We start from the raw sequence: 19929 nt of genomic DNA on the forward strand, positions 1-19929 counted from the left end.
TCCTTGGGCCCCTGCACCAGCGTGGGAGACCAGGAAGAAGCTCCTGGATCCCGGCTTTGCATCAGTGTAGCTCCAGTCGTTGCGGCTGTTTGGGGAGTGAACCAGCGGGTAGAAGACCTCTCTCTCTCTCTCTCTCTCTCTCTCTCTCTCTCTCTGTGTGTGTCTGTCTCTCCTCTCTCTGTAGCTCTGACTTTCAAATGATTAAAATATTAACTATTTTCAACATAAGATGCATTAATAAAATTCATTAAATTTTGGTTTGAAGATGTGTGTGCTGAGAAGATTTAGCAAAGATTGGAAATTTTTGGTTCTAAACATGTATTAAAATGTTTTTGGCAGCTTTATTTTTGTGACACAAAGAACTTAGTTTTTTTATATTGGAAAGGAATATTCCAAATACATTAATAGCTTTAATCTTGTAACATTAGCGTGTTTGCTTTTAACTCTTTATGTCAAATTGGCAACGGGGTTCTGCACAGGAGTCTGGGGCGGGGGCACCCAGCAGTCTCGGGCGTGAAAGGCAGCCCGGGAGCCTAGTTCCCCCGGATTCCTGCATGCGTCAGTCCCGGCTCCGTTTCCGGTCAGCAGAGGTGCGACAAGGGCGGGAGGGTGACGGAGGATGAGTTAGCCACTGCCTCTCCGTGTAAGGGGCGAGACACCGGTGTCCGGTGCTGAGTTGGTCGGTGGACCTCAGTCAGTGTGGGAAAGGGGAGGTGGGGCCAGGGCTGCGTCCCTGCAGGTGCGCTCAGCGCTGCCCCCCCACCTCCACCGTGCAGTCCCGGGGAGATGCGCTACATTTTCCCTGCGGAGGGAGGCGGCCCAAGGGGTGTCACAAGCCCGGTTTTCAGCTTTCTTCATGGGTCCAGAGGAATTAAAGGACTTGGCCCATTCTGAGCCCTGCTGGTACTTTTTTATTAATATTAAATATTTATTTATTATTTATTTTATTTGAAAACCAGTGACAGAAGGAAATGGAGATCCTCCATCTGCTGATTCATCCCCTAAATGGGGCCAGGAGCTTCTTCCCTGTCTCCCATGTGGGCGCTGGGGCCCAAAGATGTAGGCCATCCTCCAGTGCTTTCCCAGGCACATTGCAGGGAGGTGGATCAGAAGTGGAGCAGCCAGGACTCAAACCGGCACCCCCGTGGCATGTTGGGATTGCAGGCTTAACTCGCTAAGCCACAACGCCAGCTGCTACATACACACTTTATACATATGGCCTGAGGGTAATTTTATGCATTATTTTCAGTGTGCTTGTATTTGACTATCGCGTGTCACCTGAAGTCAGGTGTAGAATTTTCCTCTTGTGGCCTCATGTCCTCACTCAGAAAGTTTTTTAGTAATTTTGGATTAGACATGCTCAATATGATCTTAGTTTGTCATAAGTTTGTCGTATTTTTCTACATTGAGTTCCATTTGCTGGAATTAGAGCTTCTATTGCCAGTTCTTTTTATATAGAAGTGAAGATGAACTTTTAGGTGGTTTTGTATAAGCTCAATCTCCTAACTGCTGATCAGGCGTGCATATTTTAACTATGCCAGTTTCCCTACATTCTCTGGACGCAGGAGTAATTGCTATCCTGAAGTTCTCCTTCCTTTTGTATAAATCAATCTTAGATGTATTTGTTCATGTCAAGAGCTTCGGGTGATCATACGAAAGAGTGTTAATTGTTAAGTAAATGACAGGAGTCACTGTGCGCTAACTTCCCATGCAGGACCTCTGTCCTCAAAGAGTTGTATTATGAGACTTAATAATAAAACTTGTTCTTAAAGAATTACTTCTCTTAGTGTATTAAGTGGAGGATATTCTTATGTCACAGAAATTATAGCTGTGTCTAAGTGCTCCCAAAAGATATGTCATTCTTGGGTTCTTGGGTTCTTTAAGGATAATTAAGTTTCTTAAAAAAAAAAAAAAGTGAAATTACCATCCAGGTGCAATGACTTTGAACAGCCCTTGTCTGAACTGTTGAGGAACAGCTTTTGTTCTTTTTATATTTTTTTGTTTTTAGTTTTTTTTCTTTCTTTACCTAGAATAGAGTTAATATTCTTTGTGTAAAGTTAAATGAAAATAGATTTTAGTAAAAACCAAAACTGGGAACAGGAGAGGGAAGAGGAAAGGGAGTAGGAGTGTGGATGGAAGGGTGGGTACGGTGGGAAGAATTACTATGTTTCTAAAGTTGTATTTATGAAATGCATGCAAGTAAATTTAAAAAACTGTATTTGTACAGTTAAAAATCCTTAGTACTTTGCTCTTAATTATAAATTTTATGTGGAGAATTTTCTTACATTTAGAAGTATATGAAAGTTTTCATTTATTATGAGACAACTTCAGTTATGTCTTACATAATGTCTTAAATGTGCTTTGGGGGGATTTATCATGCAAAGATACAATTTTGGAATAATCATTTAAATAACAGTGAATTAATAAAACAGGCTTCATCTAATTGCTTGTATATGTAATATTAATGGAAACACTTATATTCACAGGGTAAACCAGATTTGAATACAACGTTGCCAATTCGACAAACAGCATCAATTTTCAAACAACCAGTAACCAAAGTCACAAATCATCCTAGTAATAAGGTGAAATCAGACCCACAGCGAATGAATGAACAGCCACGTCAGGTAAGGATGTAATTTTATTCTCCATTCTTATTTTTCAAAAACTTCGAGTAAATTCTGGTTGAAGTGGAATGTACTTGGGAAGAAAATTGGTTTTAGTTCTGCCATTACGTGAGTGTTGGAAAATAACTAAAATAATGCAAAATTTAGGTAGACTATTTTAAGGAAAAATTTAAGAAGTCAAACAAAAATGAGTATTATTATGGAGTACTTTTTAATGTTTTTGTGTGGTAATATATATCAGACTTGGTTCTGCTAAACTTAGTTTTTTAAAGCTTACCTTTCCAGGAATAATATTTTATAGAGGAATGAAGCATGCAGGTTGTGTTATTTAATTTAATGATATTTTCTTTGACTTGGAAACTACTTTTTTGTTCTGATATTTTATTTCATGAAATCTGCCCTGCCCCTTTTGAAAAACAGTTAGATAAAACTTTGTCAATATGGTATGTTGTCCTGTGACTTCCATTTTTGTATAAAATAAATTTATTTTCCTCTTTCTTTATTGCTTTAAGCTGTATTCCACCGGAATCTTTTCTTAGGAAAAAAAGAATTATCTGAAAGGCCTCCCCGTCGCTTAAAATGCCATATATCCAGGGGAGGGACAGGTGAGAAAACGCTTAAACCTTCCAAGCAATCTTGCTGATTCATTCCCTAATTGTGGCAAGAAAGTTTAGGTACTTTGTGAATTTTTAGTAACAATTGGAATTATGGAGTGGAGGGAGCAATGTCTGTGCATTTTTTTCCTCTCCTTTCTCTGCCTGCTCCCAACCAAGGGTTAGAAACACGGATTTACCTAGGAAGATTATCTTGCTCTTACAACCCCTTTTTAGGGTCTCACTCCACCTTTTCATTTGAATTTTGGTTTTCACTAGTCTTTCAAGTATCTCATCTCCAGACTTCGTAAAGGATTGGGCCAAAACTTTCAGACAGTTGCTCTAGAAGAAACTACATAAAGATATTCAGTTCCCACATCCTCTGTAGTGTTTTTTCCTCTTCAGGTGAGCCAGGAAAACAGAAGATATTTGGAGCCACATTGGATCCGCATCTTGCTATAGATGTCTCAAGATTTGAAGTTCTAAACTTGCTTTACTGTTGGTCCCCAAGAGATTCAACAGGGGCCATGTAAGTGTATCACATCCAATATAAAAGATGCGTACCTGCATGTGCCTTTAGGTTCTTGTCACCACGTAGGTTTTCTCTGGGCCATTCAGCTTTCTGTGTGAGGCTTTCCCCCTCTGTTTACTGCTGTACCCAGTAATAGTCACCAAACTGCCAGTTTTAGCATATTCATTACAGCAGGGAAGAAGTTCTGCCGTTCTAACCTTGGCTCACCTTGATAAAGCCTTCCCTGGTTGGGTTCTTTCTCAGATACTGTCTAAAGTCTTGAACATCTTGCCATTTGGCTTTTTGGTGATTTGAAAATCATTTTCTCAGAAAGACTTGTTAACTGAAATTTTTGAAAGTGTACAATTGGGTAAAATAGCTTACTTCAAAATCCCAAACAATGAAGCGTGATCTTCAGGAACATTGTTCCACACTGAACATTGGAGGAGTCTTACTGAGAGTGGATAGCACTGAAGAGATTTGTCCTCATCTTTTCTTTGTCAAATCATTCTCAACGTAGTCTATAAACCTCAGTGTTTTGTTTGAAGACCAATTGATTGGCAAATTTTGGTCATTTTAACTGTAACAATTGTTTTCTGTACAAATTAAGTCACAGATTTTAAATAGTGTAGTAATTATATTTCCTGGATATTTATCTGGTTGTAGAGATACTGAAAACATAGAATTTTAAAGTTAAAGTAGCCAAACTTCTCATTCTTTGGTATGCCAAATAGGCTTATGTTTTCCTCCTTTTTTTTTATTTTAAAATAAACTTTGTTATTCTCAAATGAAAAGCATGTATCAAAAAACTAAATCCTATCCCCTCCATCTCCCTAGAAAAAAGCTCTGTCATTTTAACCCAGCTCTTTATGAGGGTTTTATCTTCTTTGTGGCTTGCATAGATAGGAAGTGTTAACACTGGCTTACTTCTCAAAAGCTTGGACTGGGTTTTTACTTTACCCTCATGTTAACTGACAGTTGTTGTTGGATGTGTTTGTACTAAGAAACAAGTTGTCTTTTCCCCCTTCTTTATCTTCAGTATGAGAATTGAGGTAATGTTTGACTACTGTTGTCACCTGTAGGACTCCAAACGTTAGGACTAAACGTTGAGCAACTATAAAAAGAAAACAGAAAAGATAATTTTCATATTTTTGGAATCATGATATGTCATCTGTACCATTTCAGTTCATATTCAGGTTTGTTAGTAAAGGAAAGATACTGGTTTTATTTTTTAAAAATATTTATTTGTTTATCTGAAAGCCAGAGTTTCAGAAAAGCAGAGGCAGAGAGGGAGAGAGGTCTTTCATCCGCTGGTTCACTCCCCAGATGGCCACAATGGCTGGAGCTGCGCTGATCCAAACCTGGAGCCAGGAGACTCTTCTAGGTCTCCCATACAGGTGCAGGAGCCCAAGGACTTAGGCCATCTTCTGTTGCTTTCCCAGGCCATAGCAGGGAGCTGGATCGGAAGAGGAGCAGCTGGGATTGGAACCAGCACCCATATAGGATGTTGGCACTGTAGGCGGCGGCTTTACCTACTATGCCACAGCCTTGATCCCTGGTTTTAATTAAGGGCAGATGATGCCTGTGGTTAGGCATTGTTATTGAGGAAGTAGTTGGCAAATAACATGTGCAAAAATGATGGTTCTTGTATTACTACCCATTACTTAAGTTCATTGAACTAGGTTGATAATATCAATTGCTAAATATGCCTTTTGGTGAAGATATTTTTATCATAAAGTAGATGAATTAGACAATCAGATTCCTCTTCTTGAGGTTTCTGTATATATAAGTGGTTTTATTCTTTAACCATGTTAATATTTTTCAACCAGATATTTAAGCTAGTAGAATGATAACTCCTTTTTGATGGTTGAATTTTGAGGATTAGAACTAGAGTTAGGCTTCTGGATCTTGACCCTGTCTCTACTTTGAGTAGATTTGAAGTGATTAATTTTGATGAGAAATAATTGTGAAAATTAATAATTCTTTCTTACATAACAAACATCCAGTGTCCAGATCATTGTATGGTGGTCCAATTTGTACAGATTTCTTCAAAATGCTTTAGCTTTAAAAGTGCAAATTAGAGTATGAAATGGGAAATGCATTAAACAAAATTCAGCAGTGAATTCTACCTGTGTTTAAAATTATAAGGTAGAGATGGAATCTGTAAGACCCAGTTATGGTGAAGTAAGTAGCCAGTCATTTTTACATATAGTTTCAAGCATATTTCACGAGTGAGTGCTTGTCTTCATTAGAGTGAAAAGAAACCTGGAATGGGTTAGTGGGAACTCTAGCAACTGTTATCCCAAAGAGTAAGATCTTACAATGTCCTTATTCAGTTCTGTACATAAAACCTGCCCCAGGATTTTTGTTTTGTCTTCAGTCCAGTTGAACTGTGATTTTGCTGTAAGCATCTTCCCTAGCTTACCTTTTTCAGTATACGAAGAACTCAATTTCTGTTTCTTATTTCTTTCTTTCTGTCATCTTTATGCTTTCTGGTCTCTTGATTGTTTCTTTCTCTCTTTTATCCTCAAACAGAAGAACTTCACCTTTCAGCTGTTTTTTCCTTGTAATTATTAGAATGTAGGAAGCCAATAGGTTTTTGGTAGTCTGAATATTAATTAAATTTCTACCAGAGTATTCACTTTTTTTTTTTTTAAGTAGGAGTGAATATTAAAGCCAATGAAGTGACATACTTGAATCATCTATTTGATCTTGGAATTTTTTTTCCTTTATTTTGTTTTGTTCATTCTTCTTTCAAAGGATATGAAACTTTCATAAGTTTGTTTTTAGTTAGAAGTTACCAGATGAAAGATAAAATTTTAAAAGATGTGTACTTTAAAGACATTGTATGTAAAAAGTTTGTAAAATATTTTATTTCCAGTTGTTGTAAACCTAGAAAATAAACAATTCATTCCAGGCATTCCAGCAAAATTTACTTCTTCCTGGCCTCTGACAGTTATTTCCCGTATAGTCTCCTTATAATAAAGTTTTTGTGATTGAGGAGTAGATAAGCTGAAGCGCAGAGTCCCGGAGAGGGACTAAACGAAACAATTGACTGCCAGGGCAGAGAAAATAGCTGGCATGCGTGCTCTATACTACTTTAAACATCACTTGGATAAGTTGGGAAGGTGCCACCTGCAAAGTATCAGATAAATGCTCCTGACAGATGCTAAAGGTGTTTAAGAAGGGCGAACTTACTATGACCAGGAGGTCACGGGACATCATTAGTAGAGATGTGAGATGCCTCACTAAGTTAGTCTTTTAAAGTTAAGTGGGATTGGGGCCAGCACTGTGGTGTGGTAGGTAGAGCTTGCCCCTTGCAATACTGGCATCCTATGTCAGTGCTGGCTCAAGTCCCAGCTGTTCCACTTCTGATCCAGCTCCCTGCCTGGGAAAGCAGTGGAGGATGACCCAAGGGCTTGGGCCCCTGCACCAACCTGGGAGACTGGAATGAAGCTCCTGGCTCTTAGCTTCAGCCTGGTCCATCCCTGGCTGTTGTGGCCATCTGGGGAGTGGAAGATGTCTTTCTCTTCCCCCTCTCCTCCCTGTAACTCTGCCTTTCAAATAAATAAATAAATCTTTAAAAAAATCAAGTGGGATTTGAAAAGCAAATGGAGGGGAGGACATTCAAATTAGGGAGAATTTTGTTTTCCAAGCTGTTATTTGGGAATGAGCAAGAAATGAGTTTGGAGATTAGGGTTTTGGGGGGAAGTTGTGGGAACTAAGAATGGTTTATATTGGGGTTTCCTTAAATGCTAATTGTTAGAAGCTTAAAAAATGTTATCATTTGCTTTCTTTATCACAAAAAGAAATTTCGGAGAGACAAAATTTACTGATAATTTCTTTCCCTTTTTTTTTTTTTGAAATATTTTATTCATTTATTTGAAAGGTAGAGGTACAGATAGTGAGAGGGAGAGAAAGGTCTTCCTTCCGCTGGTTCATTCCCCAAATGGCTGCAATGACTGGAGCTGCGCCCATCTGAAGCCGGGAGCCAAGAGCTTCTTTGGGTCTCCCACACAGGTACAGGGCCCAAGGACTTGGGCTGTCTTCTAGGGTTTTCCCAGACTACAACAGAGAGCTGGATTGGAAGTGGAGCAGTCGGGACTTGAACCAGCACCCATATGGGATGCTGGCACTGCAGGTGGTGGCTTTACCCACTATGCCACAGAACTGACCCCTTATTTTACTATTTTAAGTGCATTTTAAATGTATAATGATTGTAGCATATACTCATATATGCACTTCAAAAAATTTTTCCCAAAGATTGAATTATAGATGTTTTTCCTATGTTTTTAAGTTGTGTGCTATAATTTTTAATAGCTATTTATATTTTATAGCTATTTATATTTTTTTAGCTATTCTCCCTCTCCCCTCTTTTTTTATTTTTTAATTATTTGGGCCATTGCTGTGGCTCAGTGGGTTAATTCTTTGCCTGTGGCGCCGGTATCTCATGTGTGCTGGTTCTAGTCCTGGCTGCTCCCTCTTCCAATGCAGCTCTCTGCTGTGACATGGAAAAGCAGTAGAGGATGGCCCAAATGCTTGGGCCCCTGTACCTGTGTGGGAGACCCGGAAGACGCTCCTGGCTCCTGGCTGCGGATGGAGGACCTTTCTCTCTGTCTCTCCCTCTGTCTGTGATTCTGCCTTTCAAATAAATAAATAAACTCTTTAAAAAATTATTTATTTGAAAGGCACAATTAGAGAGAGGGAGAGGGACCGGTGCTGTGGCGTAGTGGGTAGAGCCACCATCTGCAGTGCCGACATCCCGTATGGGTGCTGGTTCGAATCCCAGCTGCTGCACTTCCGATCTGGCTCTCTGCTATGACCTGGAAAAGCATTAGATTAACCAAGTCCTGGGGCCCCCTGCACCTGCGTGGGAAACCTGGAGGAAGCTCCAGGCTCCTGGCTTCAGCTCACCCTAACTCCAGCTGTTGTGGCCATCTGGGGAGTGAACCAATGGATGGAAGACGTCTTTCTCTCTCTCTGACTCTGCATCTTTTTAACTCTGCCTTTCAAATAAATAAATTAATCATTAAAAAAAAGAAAAAAAAAAGAGAAAGGGAGAGTCAGAGACAGAGAAGGAGAGCTTCCATCCACTTTACTCCCCAAACGACTGCAACAGCCTGGGCTAGGCCAGGCCAGAGCCAGGAGCTCCTTTCAGGTCGTGGGTGTGGCAGAGGACTAAGGACTTGGGCCATCTTCTGCTTTTTCCCTGGGCACGTTAGTGGGGAGCTGGATTGGAAGCAGAGCAGTTGGGACTCAAACCTGTGCACAAAGGGGATGCTTGGCATAACAGGTAGTGGCACAACCTGCTGTTCTACAATGCTGGCCCCACTTATTCCCTTTTTAAAAATTAATGATTTTTTCATTTTTATTTGAAAATCAGAAAGACATGGAGAGAGAGAGATGGAGACAGACAGAGATATTCCATCTACTGATTCACTCTCCAAATTCCCCCAATAGCAGAACCCAACCAGACCAGAGCCAGGAACCTAGAACTCAGTTGAGGTCTCCCAGATAGATGGCAGAAACCCACTACTTGAGCCATCACCTGCTGCCTCCCAGGGTGTGAATTAGCAGAAATGTCAGCTGGAAGTAGAACTAGGACTTGAACTTGGGCACTCCAATATGGGAAATGGGTGTCCCAAGCAGTGTCTTAACTTCTGTGTCACATACACACCCATGATTTTTGTAATTGACTATATTTAGTGACAACAGATTTACTTAATGCTAGCATATGATTTACTTACCTATTTCCATAGTATTTTTCCTTACTATAGGTAATATTCCAGTGAGTATAATTATCCATTTTATATTTATTATATATTTATTCTATATTCTATATTATAATTATGCATATTATAATTATGTATATTAAGTTCCTGCCCATATTTTACCATGTTTCCTTGGGTTAAATTCCAGAAATATAATTAGTGTGACTATATACTATTTTCTGATACATGTTAGCAAGTTGATTCTAAAGGATTGTATCAGATTAAAGGCTATTGACAGTTTATTTGCATTCTGGTATCACCTTACCTTTTATGATATAGAATATATTATATATATATTTTTGATAGTTTTATAATCCAGAAAAGTATTATAAATTTTTATTTATTTGAATACTTGTGAAGTTGAATAGATGGAAGCTTTTGTGGTTAATTTTGTGAATGTATAATGTTCAGAGGATTTTGAACTAGGAAATAGCTATTTTTAAAAATTAGCTAGAATTTAAGATAAATAATTTATTAATATATAAATATAAGGATTACATCTATATTTTATAATTAATCATTTAACTTTATGATTATTTGATATTTATATACTAATATATTAATATTATAGTTAATTATATTAATATAAGTAATGTATTTATATATTTAAATGCTTATTTATATATTAAATATATAAATGTAAGTAAATTATAAATAAGTAATAATAATTTTTAAAAGATTAACTAGAACTTAAATAAATTAGAAAAATTTTTTTTAAAAAGTCTTATATCCAGCAGTGTAACTTGTGCAGCTTTGTTATTCGCATTCAAGCTTTTCTTGGTTGTTTTTGGCTCCTCTACATTTTTGACTCAGCTTGTCCATTTTTCTTCAAAACCTGCTGTAATTTACAACTGTAGATAAATTGGAGAGACTTAATCTTTTTATAATATTGTTCTATAATCCATAAATCTTTTATATCCATCTGCTAATATTTTTTAGTGTTCAGTCTAGTGATGTGATACCAGATACTGGGTGTTTTTTGATGCTACAGTAAATGTTATCATTTGCAAAATTTTTATTTTCTAATTATCTCTTACTAATACTAGAAATTGATTTTGTACTATGACTGTGTATTCAGTTATCTTGAATTTTATACATGAGCAAATGTGTCATTGCCAATGCAAATTTTCTTTCTTCTATCGTTGACTTTTTTTTCACTTGTCTTATTTCACTGACTAGGACTTCTGATGTACTCTTGTTTTTTTTTTTAAAGATTTTTTTATTTATTTGAAAGGCAGAATTACAGAGAGGGGGAAAGGTAGAGAGATCTTCCCATCCATTGGTTCACTCTCCATATGGCTGCAGCCAGGAGCTTCATCCAGGTCTGTTTGAATGTTACACAGACCTTGAATTCCTGGGTCATGTCCGATGTCATAGTATTACCAATTTTTTTTTTTTTTTGACAGGCAGAGTGGACAGTGAGAGAGAGAGAGAGAGAGAGAGAAAGGTCTTCCTTTGCAGTTGGTTCACCCTCCAATGGCCGCTGTGGCTGATGCACCGCGCTGATCCGATGGCAGGAGCCAGGTACTTATCCTGGTCTCCCATGGGGTGCAGGGCCCAAGCACTTGGGCCATCCTCCACTGCACTCCCTGGCCACAGCAGAGAGCTGGCCTGGAAGAGGGGCAACCGGGACAGAATCCAGCGCCCCGACTGGGACTAGAACCCGGGGTGCCGGCGCCGCAAGGCGGAGGATTAGCATAGTGAGCCGCGGCGCCGGCCAGTATTACCATTTTTATCACTGCTTAGATTTGTACTATTTGGTGTAGAGTTTTTTGCATTTATATTCATGAGAGAGATCGACTTGATTCTTATTTTCTTATAATTTTCCTCTCATGTTTTAATATTAAAGTTTTTTTGGCCTTGAAAATTAGTTAGGAGGTGGATCCTTTTAAAAATATTACTTGGAAAAGTTTGTGTAAAATTGATCCTTTTTTTGAATGTTTGGAAGAACTAATTATGAAATTATCTTAGCCTTACTTTTTATAGAAATATTTTAAATAATGTATGCAATTTACTTAATAGGTATATGAATGAATATTTATATTCTTTTACTAATTTTTATAACATGTTTTCTAGGAATATGTGCATTTCATAGTTTTCAAATTTAGTGATACATAAGATTGTTTTTATATTTTCTGGTAATATTTTATTAATGTAGCGTCTGTTGTGATGTTCTTTTTTTTTCTAATAATGGTAGTATCTGGATAAATGGTGTATTTGAGGTATTGGGGAGACCTATTTTTTATTGGCATTTAAAAGGATAGAGCATCTGTTACTATCTTACTATGAGAAATAGAAGTTAATATATACAATTGAGAATTAGTTCTACGAGGGCTTTTCTGAGAGATATGTTTTCTGATAATGGTGAATCTTTATCTGTGATAATCACAGTTCCTGGAATTGAGTGGGTTTTAAAATCATTGATTTGTTTACTCAGTGGCAAATATTGCTGATTATATTACAGATGTTGTCTGAACAATGACAGCAAAAACTCAGCAGGTCTCCTGTCCATACCTTGTCCTTTAGAACTTTCAATCTATTAAGGAAAACAAGTACTAAACAAATAATTCCAAGTGAGAAATTCATGAATAAGGAAAAACAATTAATCCTAATGTGAACTTATATGTCAGTAAGAAAATTATTATTATACTTCCTACTTTAGGAGTATCACATGAAAATTTAGGCACTGTGAGTGATACTCTTATTCCATGGTCCTCTTAGGATATTATGTCTCTAGGATTTGGCAAGTATTAAATGCCTACCATGTTGAGTTATAAAATATTCAAGGCAAAGTTCAGACAAGTGCAGGCGATGATTACTGTACTTCATTTTCATCAACTCAGTTTTGCTTTTTTGCTGCTGTTTAGTTCTTCCATCATCTTAAGCCCAAATTGTTACCTTCTGCCTTAACAAGAGATCACATTGTAGTTTGCCTAGCCACATCAATCAAGCTGTTCCTCAGTTTACATAATACTTTTGTTGTTACCCAGCCCTTTCTTTCTGGGACACTGTGACAAAAATCATAGAGTAGCTCGTGTTGGGCCTTTGATGTTTGCAGACCATGGCATTCAAGTTAAGTTTGTTTTTGCTGACCATAACTGGACAACTCTGATTTCATATGAGGTTGCTTTGAAATAGAGCAGTTTATAACCTACACAGTAAATTCCCTTTGGGTAGAAACATTGTTTATTTCTGCAGTCTAACCCAGTGTCTTGCATTCTTAACTCTTTGAAGCTCACTGCATATAAAGTACACATTTTCTGGATTTTGCTTTAGTCTGTAAGTGTGTAACAAGATCATTTATTCTTTCGTTAGATTTAATAAATGCATTGTGAAAGTGAATGAAATTCTGTTTATGAAATCCTGTTATTTGGAAAACTTCTGAGTAATTTGATTAAAAAAAGGATTTCTAAAGAACTTTCTCATATTTGATCAATTTTGATAACCTTCTGAGATAGACATGATAGTTTATTAGTGTTTTTAGCACACTAGTGAGAAGACATCCAAAGAGATGAAGTGTCTTGTCTGACAGCATTTCTATTTAATGACTGAGCTGTAAGTAAAGCATTTAGGTGCTCTTTCCATCATCGTGTCTTCCCTCTTCTTAACCACAGTTTCATCCTGTAAACATTTGGGTACCAGCTATATGTAAGCCTCTATGCAGTGTTGCTAGTCGCTGTTTTAGCAAATGTGAGCATATCATGCTCTTGATAGAAATGAAGACTGTGCAGAATAAAGCTCTTAAAATGGTGAGATCATCATGGTAACTTTGGTTCTCTATAAACAAGTAACAGTTTTGTCTCACTTTAAAATGCACATATCTTATATAGTTATTTTTATTAGAAAAGAAAAAAGTTTATAAACTTATTAATCATTACTGTTGGACATTCTAATTTGCATGGCAGACTTGCATAAGTCCTTTGACAGCAGGTGAATGAATAGGGCAGAGGAGTTTAGTCAGGAATTGGATTTGGTAATTGGAAGGCTACTCTGACCTTGAACAAGGTTGGTATTAAGCGTAATAGTAGGAGCAGAGCCTGGGTTAGGATAAGAATGAATGGAAGGTGAGGAGTTAAGACTGAAAGTTATTGTCATAGTAGTAGGAGAACGGTAGCGATGCTATGTGGGAAAAGCAGTGTGAAGAACATGTTTTAAGTTGTCAGTGTGTGTTTGGTGTTTGCCACTGCAGGGGAGGAGACCCAAGGGAAGGAAGAGGGAAGAGGGGAAATGGGAGAGGAGAAACGGGGTAGAGATTAGGAGGAGGCAGGAGTGGGGAGAATCTCAGCAAGATGGCAGGGTGCTGCTTTCTCTGAGAAGGGGGGGAACCCGAGGTGCTCAGGACTTTGAGGCTACCGCCTGCCTTTTCTCAACAGCTGTGTTGTCCATTACTGCAGGCTTGTTGCTTTAGGAGCTAGTAGTCAGCATATGGTGTTTAAAATCAATGGGAAATAGGAGTTTGGAGATAAAGAAGAGTTTTAAATGAACTTAGTTTCATTGATGAGCTTCAGCGTGTTTCTACATGGCAAGTTTATTTTTATACTGGTGGTTATAATTTCAAAAAGGAATCCATTTTAGGATGACACGAGTATAGACCAAGGGTGCCACCGAACATTCACCCTAAAAATGTTCATAATGCCAAGATTGAGGAATGTTTCTTTAGGTCATTGTAGCCGGTTATTTTTTGTTTTTTGATTGACCTCAGCACAGAAGTGTGGCCTGTGTCTTTGATTCTCTCCTACCTTCTATCCTTGAAATAAGCCCAGAGTGCTTTTGAGGTCTTTCTAAGGGCCTAACTACCATTGCAGCATGGAAACAGAAGAACTAAGAATAAAAAGAAAATTATAGTTTCGGGAAATCTTAATTAAAAGCTATCCATGAACTTGGACTAGAAGAAAATTCTGATTCTTGGGTAGCGCATTCCTCCCCATTATGGTTTCCTGATGCCCTGGCCCTGGGTTTCCCTCCTGCCTCTTCTTTACTGCTCAATTGTGGAGAGCCTTGGCAGTGATGCTTTTCACTGTTCCTCCGCATGAGAAGCATCGGGATGCCAAACCGTTGTGTTATTTTAACGAGGGCTTAAGAGAAGTGTTCTCTGTGTTGCATAGATCCCACCAGAACTGCTTTCTGTCGCCCTTCTTTTCAGAAACTCACAAGATGAAGTGCTGTCATGGCATTTCCTGAGTATGGCTGCAGAGCCCAGGGTGCGTTCTCCTTTCTGTAATCTCTGTCTACCACTGCACTCTACTTAGCACTGGTGCGAGATTTGTGAGTGCGACTTTTGCAGTTTCACAGGATCTAGCACTTAAGAGAGCCCCGCACTTAGGAGGAAAGGCCCTCCGCCTTGGTTTAATCAATACCTTTTGAACAGCGGGGCTCACACGTTTTTGTACTGGACCCTGAAAATTGGGTAGCCAGTTTTGCTTACCTAAGTATTTCTAGCCAGCTTTGGGTCCAGCTGGTGTGGATGTGAGGGGAAGAGGACAAGTTTTTTTTTTTTTTTTTTTTTTTTTTTTTTTAAGATACTTGTAGTGGCAGGGGCCCCCCTCTGAAAATCTGAGAGGGAAGGGCAGGTTCATATGTATGGGCTCAGACTCTTCATTTGTTAGTAATTTCCTTTCAGAAGTGACATTATTTTTCATTAGTGTATATTTAATTTTCACCAGTGACCAACTACCTAGTAACTGCTATTATGTGATCAGCAAGTATACCGCTACAAGCCACAGGTGAAACAAAACAGTAAGCTGATGTTGTCACATATTGGGAAAGTTCAAGTGTTCGGAAAATAACATAACGCCTTGAGATTGTTTTTATTGTCCTGCTCCATAGAGTGGGAAACATTTAGAGAGGTTAGGTTGGTTACCAAGTCTATAAAGCCAGTGACAAAGCAAGACTTTGAACATAGGTCAGCCTGACTCTAAAGCCCAGTTCCATTCAGTTTGCTACTGAGAAGTTAGATGTCCTTGTCACCTGAATTGGTTGTGTCAAGTTGAGGATATGAATACACTCAGAAGGTTAGTTTGTTTTCATTTAGTGCATTTTTTTAAATACTGCATAGGCCTGGAATTGCTTTTCAAATGAAATGTGGATGAAAATAATACAGATACTTTTCAATGAGGTCATGAAAAGTAGGTATTTATATAATTAATGTAAAACAGTATTCTTATGGTAAAAATTTAAAAGCCTGCAGTTAAATATGCCTAGTAAAACTCTGCCTCTGTCTGTGGTGAAATGCTTGCACAGCATTGTCACATGTCTGAAAGTGTGTTCTTGGAGTAGAAGTATCAGTTTAATTTCCACCTGTCGAATAAGATTTTGGTGTTGATATTTGTAGTTGGAGTCTGAAGTAGCTAATTTACAGATAATGTATAGTACACTAATTCTTTGATATTTATCATGTGAGCTACTTCAAATTGATGTCTTCTTATAACTCTATACCTGCTTTAGCTTAAACATGTTACAAGCCTGGGTTTCATAATTCTGCATAAGGAGGAGACAGCATTAGGGACAGATTGCTGACAATTGATAGCTTTCAAAGTATTTATTACTTAAAAGTTAAATGGATTAAAAATAACTTGATAGTTTTCTTAGCATTTTACTGATCTTTCATCAGCCTTTGATGTTGTTAGAATGACCTGAGGCCTCTATTCCATGATCTAACACAGAACCAAGCATGTAAATACTCTTTCAGAGCTCTTGATATTAACAGCAGGACTTTTTAATCACATTGACCTGGGTTTTAATTCCACTTGCCTCGCTGACTAGTTGTGCAACCTTTGGTAAATAACTTAACCTCTTCAAACTTCAGTTTTATTTATTTATTTTTATCCGTGATCTAGATTAATACTGTGTTCTCCAAAATGGTGTAGGAAAGATGGGCTAAATTCCTGTACATAAAGCACTTAGCACAGTTGCAGACCTATGCAAAGGGCCTATGGCTAAGTGTTAGCTGTCCATCAGGTTGGGGTGACTAGGCACAGCTTCATTGAACAAAACAGAAAAACAGAACTTTGCATAAGCCTTTTAAATGAACTTCAGCACATCTCCTGTAATCAAATCATACGGCGGCAAATATTTTCCTCCCGTCCTCTGCAAGGAAGAGGATAGAATAATACGTGTATTTTATTTTTGGCATAAATAAGAATAACATTTGGAGATCTTGGTGGTCACTACATATCATTGCTTTGTGTGCCATACCATCCTCTCAACACAAACCAAACTGAGATCCCTGAACTTGCATCAGAATCCCCTAGGGTGCTTATAGAAACCCCAGACACATTAAATAGAGTCTGTGGGAGTGAGGCCTTATGATTAGTCATCATGGTTATGGATATGCATAAGCTCATTAGGAACACTTGTGGTCTCACCTCCTTACCTTTAATTAAGCTGCTGGCTGGGTTGGCATAGTCTGTCCTCTTTTATACAGTTCTAGAATTCTTACACTTTTTCCAAGAGTGACCTTTACCTAAAAGCTTTCCCAAATTCTCTGCAATTGAAACGAGTTTTGTGTCTTTATTATTGCAGTCATCATAATCTGTCTTCTAGACTTAAAGTTGCTTTCCACCAAGCAGTGGGCTCCTAGAGGGCTGCAGTTGCCAGTCATTTTAACAACCATCCCTGCTGCATAGCAGAACACTCTTCTGTAGTGGGCACTTGAATACTCTTTAAATTTGAATTTATCTCCAAATTGCTTTTTCCTAGCAAATCCTCCTCTGACCTCCTCAAAAAAGCACAGCTCTTTTCAAAGTAAATACGAAGCAGCCCACACTGATGGAAGGCAGTAATAATATAAAACATTAACCCCAGTTCCCAGAGCATCGGAACAGGGGCACCTGTTTGTGTATGGCTGCGAGGAGTTGGTTGTGAACTTGCTTCGTCATCATCCTGTTGTTTAGATTTTTTCATAAATCCAACAAATCCTCCAGCGCCCAAGTTAAATCCACAGCAGTTAAGAAACTAAAATGCTGCAGTTGTGTTCTGGGTTAGTTTTACTTTAAACAGACTTAATCATTCACGTCACTGAAGAAGCAGCTTTTGTAACACAGTGTCCTGGTTGTCCTCTGGGCTGTACTAAGACGGATAAAGCACACGTAGCTGTGCTGTTTGGGGGTCCCGCGTGTGCCTGCTAAGTAAGGAGACTGTGAAGTCAAGGTGCAGAGGTGAGCTCCAGTGACTGGTAAGATGGTTTCCTCAGAGGTGCTGCCCTGTCGCTGGTGGAGCAGTCACTTGCTCTGGATGACTTTTAGCGCCATCCTGGGCATCTCCCGCAGTCAGCCGGTTTACTGGATGAGGCGTTGCCCAGCCTAATGGCAGCGGAAGGTGAAGCACATGGAGGAACTGCCCAACTTCTGCTGTACTCGAGGGACAAAGAGAGCAAGGTACTCAGGCACTTACATGGTCTGGTTGATGGAGATTAGAGAGAGAGGAAAAAACTTATGGTGATGGCATCTTAGGGTTTTTTTTTTCCAAATATAAATTCACTGTTAACTATAAGCATTCTATTTATTTATTATTTGGCCTCACACCAGGCAGCACGATTAAGTTGAGAAAACTCGTTGGATTTAGTTACTGAATTCAGATACTTGGTGGGTAGTTGAGGCTTTATGACAGCAGCAGTGTTTATGACTTGTGGTGACGTGTGGTGGAAGAGACTAAGTAGCTGTTATAGAGGGACCTCCTTTCAAATTTAAACAGCCTCTTTTATTATTATTATTATTATTACTGTCTTTGGACTTCTCATGGGTGGCGGAGTAATGCAGGTGAATACAATCATCCAGGTAAAATCTGGAGTTCATAACTGAGTGGATCTAGAAATTTTAAACTTAGGCATTCAGTGGAGGACTTTTAGAGTAAATGGAGTGAATATTGGATGGGAAGGCGGAATGGGATCATGGTGTTGAAATGCCGGGGGCAAGAGAGCATGTGTTGATCATCCTCTTAGGAGGGGGTTGGGAAGAAAAAGACAGTGGTCATTGTCGCAGCTGGATAGAGTTTGCATTTATTCAAAGACAGTACAGATTCACTGCCCTAAAGAAGTCTTTTGTGCTGATCATTTGTCATTGAGCCTCCTTTCACCCCAGCACCAGGCTACTATCTTTATAGCTTTGCCTTTTTTCCCCACCTAGCACAATGTACATTTAAGTTGTATGTGAATACTTCAAAAAGTTTATAGAAAATGAAATTAAAGGGACCAATGTTATGGCTCAGTGGGTAAAGCCGCCATCTGCGGCGCCAACATCCCCTAGGGGCGCCAGTTCAAGTCCTGGTTGCTCCACCCTGATAATGTGCCTGGAAGTGCTTGGGGCCTCTGCACCCACATGGTACCCTGAAGAAGTACCCTGAAGAAGCTCCCGGCTCCTGGCTCCAGCACTGTGGCATAGAGGGTTAAGCCGCAGTCTGAAATGCTGCATTCCATATGGGCACCTATGAATTCTTGGCTGCATCATTTCCAATCCAGCTCCCTGTTAATGCACCTGGGAAAGCAGTGGAAGATGGCCCAAGTGTTTGGGTCCCTGCACCCACGTCAGAGACTCAGAAGAAGCTCCTGGCTCCCAGCTTTGGTCTGACCCAGCCCTGGTTGTTGCAGCTATTTGGGGCGTAAACCAGCAGATGGAAGATCTCTCTCTGCCTCTCCCTCTCTGTCTGTAACTCTGCCTTTCAACCTTTCAAATAAGTAAATAAATCTTAAGAAAAAAGAAAATGGAATTAAAAGATTAGTTTGATATAAAAATGTTTCGCAGTCCATGCATAGTTTTAAAATAATGTTTATTCTCCATGAACTTTTTGAAGACCTCTCATATTTTAAAATGCAAAGCAGCCCTTCTTCTAGAAGAACCCAAATAAAACAAGGAAGAATCTGAGGAGGTGAATATAGAGAAAAAATGAGTTAGGAACATAGTAGTGTAAACAGACATTTATGTCATAAGGACTGTTTCTGTTCTCAGTGAAATTAGGTCAGCTAATTAGCTTTCAGTCAGTGACCAGAAGGATGAAAAGGAAGTGACCTTGACCCCTTAAATGTTTTCATAAACTAGTTTTCTTTCCTTCTTTGACCTTTCCCACACCCCTTGTCTCCCTGGGGAAGGGGTGGGGTTGAGGGAGGGACCCATGCATGCACACACACACAAACACATTGACAGGGCGCATGCATGAATTTTTTAATACTTTAATTTTCAGACATAAGCATTCTATTGTTTTTTTTTTTTTCTTTCTGCTTCTAAACTTAAGATGGTACATTGACCATTGAAAGAACGCATGCACAGTCTTGGTTTCTAACATCCTCTGCCATAAGGAAGGCATTACACGTATCAGATTCTGACTTCAGTGGAGTTTATGGTGGCTGATTGACATGTGAGGGTTCCAGGCTTGTAGTTTAGAGCCGTACACCTGTGTTTCAATCCAGAATTTATTTTGCAGAATTTTACAAATTTTTT

At 38.8% G+C, this 19929-nt stretch overlaps 1 long non-coding RNA gene across 5 annotated transcripts in view; it reads left to right on the forward strand.

Annotated features, from left to right (window-relative positions):
- MBD2 (methyl-CpG binding domain protein 2) overlaps positions 1-19929 on the forward strand; it is a 117542-nt gene that overhangs the window by 80412 nt on the left and 17201 nt on the right. For all 5 annotated transcript variants that reach the window (XR_011379326.1, XR_011379325.1, XR_011379324.1 and 2 more), the window contains one exon: positions 2487-2624. This is a non-coding gene — a long non-coding RNA (methyl-CpG binding domain protein 2). The remainder of the gene's footprint in view (positions 1-2486; positions 2625-19929) is intronic.

This window comes from Oryctolagus cuniculus, chromosome 10 (assembly GCF_964237555.1).
Source record: "Oryctolagus cuniculus chromosome 10, mOryCun1.1, whole genome shotgun sequence".
NCBI lineage: Eukaryota > Metazoa > Chordata > Mammalia > Lagomorpha > Leporidae > Oryctolagus > Oryctolagus cuniculus.